The following is a 7,210-nucleotide window of genomic DNA, read 5'->3' as shown; positions in this document are numbered from 1 at the left end:
AGAGTAGCTCATCGAACTCAGGAAAACAGTTTACTTACTGGTTAATTATAAAAGGATATAACTCAGGAACAACCACATGAAAAAGACTCATAAGTTAAGGTATGGAGAAAGAACGCTGCATTTTCATACCCTCTATAGGATGCCACTTTCCCCAAATCTCCACATGTTCACTACCCTGAAATTCTCCAACCCCTGTCTTTTTGGGATTTTATGAAGGCTTCATTACATAGGTATGACTGATTAAATCATTGTTCATTGGTGATAGAAATAAATCTCCAGCCCCTTTCCTGTCAGGGGAGGTCAGGGGCTATGACTGAAATTCCAATCCTCCAATCACATGGTTGGTTTTCTGGCAACCAGCCCTTATACCTAGGTGCTTTCCAAAAATCACCTCATTAACATAACAAAAGACAAATTCCAAGCATTTTAGGAGCTCTGTGCCAGAAACAGGAACAAAGAACAAATATATATTTCTTGTTATAAATCACAGCATCACAGATGGGATTCCAGAGTGAGGCTGAGCAATATCATGGAGATCCTTACTGGATTCAATTGCACTTCAAGTGCATGAGGCAGGCGCCAGTGATCATGGCACTCAAAGCCCCAATGAGTCCTAAAGTTTAGCTCTTTACAATCAGTGAATCTTCAGTGTTGCTTTGAGTTGGTTTTGACTTTCAATTGTACTTATTTTTGCCAATTTTAAGGGTAAATTACTCTCAGTTAAGTAGAGAAATCCTATATAACAATCCTTGCTACTTCCCAAGCAGTATCTATCACCAATGATAATTGCATCCTCAAATGTTTCTACAACTTCTGATTTGGTTTCAGTTCCCATAGAGTCTATCACAGTGACACAAGGGTGAAGAGGATGAGCTAGAGAGCATTTTGATAGGTTGCTTCCTCTAATCCAATCTCATTCTTTGTGCTTCAGTAAATTAAATTAATTAAGATAAAAATCTTTGTTATATGAACCATGCAGTTTCAGACTTCCACGTATTTCACATATATCTTTTGCATGTTCTTTCTTCTTTCTAGAATATTATTTTCTACACTTTGACTATTTGGTGTCCTTCCAAACTGAGTCTCTTATCAACTCCTTTTATTTGAGAAAGACTAACTCCAGTTAAGTCTGTTCTTTTTATGTACTTCTATTACTTTCCTTACAAAATTTTAATTATTATTATTATTAATTACTATTTAATGCCTACAGTACCTGGTATTCCTAGGTGGTCTCCCATCCAAGTACTAACCAGGCCCAACCCTGCTTAGCTTCTGAGATCAGATGAGATTGGGCACGTTCAGGGTGGGATGGCCGTAGACAAACAAAATTTTAATTATTTACATGCATGGTTCATGTCCTTTAATGATGTATGTCCATTGAGGCTGTTGACCTTGTTTCATCTATCTTTGCATTCTCAGCATTTAGCTCAGTGCCTAGGACTAAGTAGAGTTTCAGTGAAAAAAATGCTAAATGGAATGAATGTCTAGTGGAAGGAAGTTCATGCTCTGTCATTAACTTAGAATTGTGATGTGTAATCTTAAGGGAGTCGTTTACCTTCTCGGGGGCCTCAGTGAATTGCATAATTTATAATACTGTATTTTAGTGGATTAGAAACTTAGTAATATTAATAATTTTTCAGTACTTACCTTGGTCGAGTACTTAACTCTGTGCAAGCTCTATGCTAGGTGCTTTATATGCATTATCTTAATCAGTCCTATGTCGATTCAACTCCATGAGGTAGCTGTAGATCTCATTCTGATTTGACAGACAGGAAACTGAGATCCAGGGGTGAAAAATGATTTATACAATGTCACACAAGCTCATAGAGATTGTAGTGATGTTATCACTATTTAACAGATTCAAACTGAGTCTTTTAGACTCCAAGGCCCATGCTCTCAGGCGACCTGAATTGTTTTCAACTTTGGATTCGTGAATAAAGGTGATTGACCCTGATGAAGTCTCCTCTCTACCCTTTCCTTTTTGATTTAGACAATGCCCATGCCACACTAGGTAGGGATTTTTTGTTTGTTGGCTTGTTTGTTTTTGTCTCTGTTTCTCACGGGTGATTGAGAAAGTGGAGTCTTTCCCATGCTGAGGTGAAGCTTATAGTTACAAGTCCTTAACAGATTGTTCTGAAAATCGATTCTAAAGTGAACTTTTGGAGAAGGGTGAATTACACTGTCAGAACTGCTTCATTTGCTAAGAAACTCTTGAAAGGGCACTGAACTGGGAAGGGAAGCTGGTCTGAGACTCCAAAGAATCAGGGTTCTGGGGGTGAGTGTAGTGATGGGAGGTAGCAGGGATTGAAGGCTTGAGGGTAGAGGGCTCAACAGCAAAATGTAACCAATTTTAAATCCAAAGACTTTGAAACAAAAATAATTCAACACTGGAACATGATTAAATTTAACTAGTGGAGATTTAACATCATGCCTCTGCAATTTAATACTGGAGAGCCAACACAGCTCAAGTTGCAAATCTCACAGAAATGACTGTGGCAGCCTGGGACACAAGACACCCAGGTGTGAGGGATCTATCATCAGAATATGGCCAAACCAGTCAGCACTTGGCCTGCATCTTGGCAGTGGGTCTGTCTTAGTAGGTTCTGTCCACATCAGCCACCTTAGGGAGCACACATGTCACAGAGCAAGTAGGAGCAACATGGTGTCACACATAAACATTTTAATAACATATCAGTAGCATGGGGTTCTGTAGTTCATAAGCTAGGCCTGAGAGACAGCTGAGCTATATAGGATGGAGAGGTGAATAGGGAGAATGGAAAATTCATGTGTATGAAAGTAGAAAGCTTTTATATCTTCTAACTTGTGTCCTAGCACAAAATGATCAGCGCTGCAATAAAGGTCAAATACCAAACCAAAGGTCTAGTTAGAAGGATTAACTGAATCCTGAATCGTCTCACCACCCACTCTGTCCATTTATTTTTTTGATCCTCCCCAGGCAGGCAAAGGCTATTCCAGAAGCTCTTTCTTATTTAATTCTTGAAGGTCTGCTGCTGCTTCAGCTGATTGTCTTAAGAGTCAAAGTTTGCCTATCACTTCCAGGTTTCTCAAGCACTTTCACACATATTATTTCCTGGCAATCCTGAGACAACTATTATTACTATCCCCATTTTACACATGAAGAAACTGAAGCTCAAAGAAATTTAATGATGTACCCAAGGTCACAGGCTAAAAACCATTATTGTTAGGAAAAAATCCAAATCATTTATTTATTTATTTATGTTTTGGTTTTTCTTTTATTTTTTTTTGTGTGGCTAATATTGAATATTAGAGTTACTTCCCAAGCAAAGCTTGTATCCTACTGCTTTGCAAAACTGACTCTATTCAGAGACAATTAGCTGTATCTTCAAGCCTCAACAAATTTTACATTTAATTTGGTATGTGAGAGCTCTAAGTTCATAAACTGCTGTTAATTTCTCTCCAAAAGAATGCTTTCATTAGGGTGACCATAAAATTTATTGTCTATGTTGGGATACATTTGAGATTAAAATGAGCACTCAAATAATATAATTTTGAAATATTTATTAATTGAATAATTATTTTAAAACAGTTCTATTAAAAATAATTTTTCTTCTGTCACCATACATGTTCACTAGACTTATTGTGGTGATCAGTTTGCAATATATACAAATATCTAACCATTATGTCGTACACCTGAACCTAGTATAAAGTTATATGTCAATTGCAACTCAAAAAAGAAAATAAAATAGAGAAAAAAAATCAAATGCAAAATTTCTCCTAAAACTAAAAATAACACATATCAGTTAATATGAACCAAAAACTTTTTAAAAATGTGTATTGATTATAGGAATAGTAAACATATATGCAAACTAATTATTGGTATTTATTCACATATTTTAATAGATTTCTTAACCAAATATGTTTCTAAACCCATATCACTGATATTTTCCCTAAAGGATGTATTTTTTAATATCATCATGTAATTAATTTTAAATAGTTTGATATCTTCTTCAAGGTAGCATTTTATAGTTGGTAGCATTGAAATTTTTGATATTTCCATTGACTGTACTCTGTAGACCATAAAATTATTAATCAAAAAAATAATAAAATAAAGTTATCTACAAGGAAGCTCAGAGTAAATTTTGCTAAATAAAAACATTTCCAGTTGTAATTTTTTTGTTGTGAAATGAATAAATATTTTCACAGTACTATTTTACTGTCTTCACTCTGCATGTTGTTTAATAAATAATTTTATTTAAAATATAATCAATTAAATTATCTATATTTATTATTACTTTAATTATTTTGCCAAAACTAGATATTGCAAAATGTAAACTTTCGCTATTTCATTCCATACTGACATAGAATATAAAGTTACGCAATTAAAAGAGGAGCTCCATCAAAGATTTGCCAGTCAAGATATTCCAAAAAACAATGATAAAATTTCAAAATTGAATCTCATATACCATTAGAATTCTCACTGTTTTGTTTGTTCAGCTTCTCCCTAGATTACATAGGGATAAACTTCACTTTCCAATTTGCAAGTGTTGTTTTCAATAATTACAATTCGATAAAAGCAAAAATAAGTGTTTTTCATTAAATTATTTGATTTAAGCTTTTGGAATGATTTTGAACTAATGCAGACAAATCATATATAAAAGATTAATTTTATTGTAGGACACTTAGGTTGATTTACATAGTAGCTTTTCCAAGTCACAAACATTTCTAAAGTCTCTTTGTTCTTATGGAGAAAAGTGAAATATAATAAGATAGCAGATTGGTATGAAAAGTAGGAAACAAAGAAAATATATACTTTAATATTAGAATATTTTTCATTCAATATATTTTCTCAAAATTTTTGCTATTTATTCTAATTACATAAATAAAATATTTGTAAATTTTGATATTACAACTTCTGTTTTTTAACTATTTATTTTTAAAATAATTATAGACTCACAGGAAATTGCAAAACTAGTATAGAATCCTCTGTACTCTTTATTGAACCTCCCCTAATGGCATTTTCTTACACAAATATAGTGTAATATCAAAACCAGGAAATTGATATTGACAAATTATTTTTAACTAGACTATAGAACTTATACAATTTTACCATTTTTAAACTTTCATTTGTGTGTGTATGTGTAGTTCTGTACAATTTTATTCCATGTGTAAAATTGTGTAACCAGCAGCACAATCAAGATACGAAACTCTTCCATCACCATAAAAGCAAACTTTAGTGCTACCTTTGTGCTTATGCACCTCTCCAATCCTCTCCACACCCCGTGCATTTCCTGTTCCCTGGCAACCACTAATCTGTTATCCATCTCTATAGTTTTGTCATTGTGAGAATATTATATAAACAGAATCATACAAAATGTAACTTTTGAAGATTTAATTGTTTTGTTTTTTTTTTGCTAAGAATAATGCCCTTGAAGTTCATTTAGGTTGTTGAATATATCAGTTGTTCATTCTTTTCTATCACTAAGTATTCATGTATTGTATGGTTATACCACAGTTTGTTTTACCATTTACTTATTAAAGTACATTTGAGTTGCTTCCAGTATTTTGCTATTACAAGTAAAACTGCTAAGAACAATTGTGTACAGGTTTTTGTGTGAACATAAGTTTTCATTTCTCCAGGTTAAATGCTCATGAATGTGATTGCTGGGTCATGTGGTAAGTGTAATTTATTTTTTAGTCTTGAAAGAAACTGCTAAACTGCTTTTGAGAGTTTTTATACTATTTTAGATTCCTACCAGTAGTGTATAAGAGATTCATTTTCTCCACATCCTCACATTTGGTGTTATCGCTATTTAAAAATTTTAAAACTGTTTTCATGTATATATAATAGTATCTTGTTTTGGTTTCAATTTGCATTTCCTTAAGAGCTAATTGATATCAGACATCTTTCCATGTGATTCTTTGCCATTTATATCCCCTGTTTGGTAAAGTATCTTTCATCTGTTTTACACATTTTTTTAACCAAATCATTTATATTTTTATTGTTGAGTTCTCTGTATATTCTTGGTATAAGGGCTTTTGTTGGATATGTGATTTGAAAATATTTTCTACACATCTGTAGCTTCCATTTTTATCCCCATAACATGGTCTTTCATAGTACAGAAGTTTTTAGTTTTGATGAAGTCTAATTTCTAATTTTTTTTTCTTTCATGGATTGTCCTTTTGGTGTCATGCCTAATAACCCTCCATATAGTCCTAGGTCCTGGATATTTTGTGTATTATTCTAAAAGTTTTATAACTTTACATATTATTTTGAATTAAATTTTGGATACAGAATGTTTACTTTTTTTTTTTTGTCTATGGATGTCCAATTGTTCCAGTATCATTTGGTGAAAGACTATTCTTTCTCCATTGAATTACTATTGCACCTTTGTCAAAAATCAATGAAGTGTGTTTATGTTGGTGTCTCTGGATTCTCTATTGTGTTCCATTTGCTTATATGTCCATTACTCTACCAGTATCTCACTGTATTGATTACTATCACTATAAATTAAGTCTTAACATCAAGTAGAGTGATTCCTACCATGTTAAACTTTTTTTCACCTTTTTTAGCTCCTTTGCCTTTTCATATAACTTTTGGAATGTTTGTTGCATATTTTCAAAAAATTTTGCAGAGAACTACAACTTCTAATTTGTAAATGGTTTTATTGATATATAATGCATATACCGTATAATTCACTCATTTAATAGTGTTTGATTCAATGGCTTTTAGTAGATTCATAGAGTCATGCATCCATTACCACAATCAATTTCAGAACATTCTTATTAATCTATAAAGAAATCTCAGTCCTATTAACCATCAATCCCCAATTTCACCACCCCTCAGGCCTAGGTAATCATTAAACAATCTACTCTCCTTAAAGGAATTGCATAATATGTGATCATTTGTGACTGGCTTTTTCATTTAGCATAATGTTTTCAAGATTCATACATGTTGTATCAGGTGTCTCTGCTTCATTTTTTTAAATTGCTAAATATTTCATTGCGTAGATACGCCACCTTTTTACTTACCTACTCATCAGTGGATGGACATTTGAGTTATTTTAACTTTTTGAATATTATGAAAATGCTGCTATGACCGTTCATGATAAGTTATTGTGTAGATATATATATTTTTATTTCTCTTGAGTATATATCTTGAAGTAGAATTGCTGGATTGTATACTAACTCAATGTTTAACCATCCTAGGAAATGCCAGCCTATTTCTCAT

The 7,210-nt window shown here is 32.7% G+C and overlaps 1 non-coding gene across 1 annotated transcript; it reads right to left on the bottom strand.

Annotated features, from left to right (window-relative positions):
* Positions 1–1,201: 1,201 nt before the first annotated feature.
* LOC112485108 lies at positions 1,202–1,320 on the bottom strand. Its single transcript, XR_003048357.1, has one exon. It is a non-coding gene; the product is annotated as a 5S ribosomal RNA (ribosomal RNA).
* Between the last annotated feature and the right edge of the window lie 5,890 nt (positions 1,321–7,210).

This window comes from Pteropus alecto, unplaced genomic scaffold (genome assembly GCF_000325575.1).
Source record: "Pteropus alecto unplaced genomic scaffold, ASM32557v1 scaffold95, whole genome shotgun sequence".
NCBI lineage: Eukaryota > Metazoa > Chordata > Mammalia > Chiroptera > Pteropodidae > Pteropus > Pteropus alecto.
Note: the sequence above shows the minus strand (reverse complement) of the source record. Positions and strands in the feature narration are given on the sequence as shown.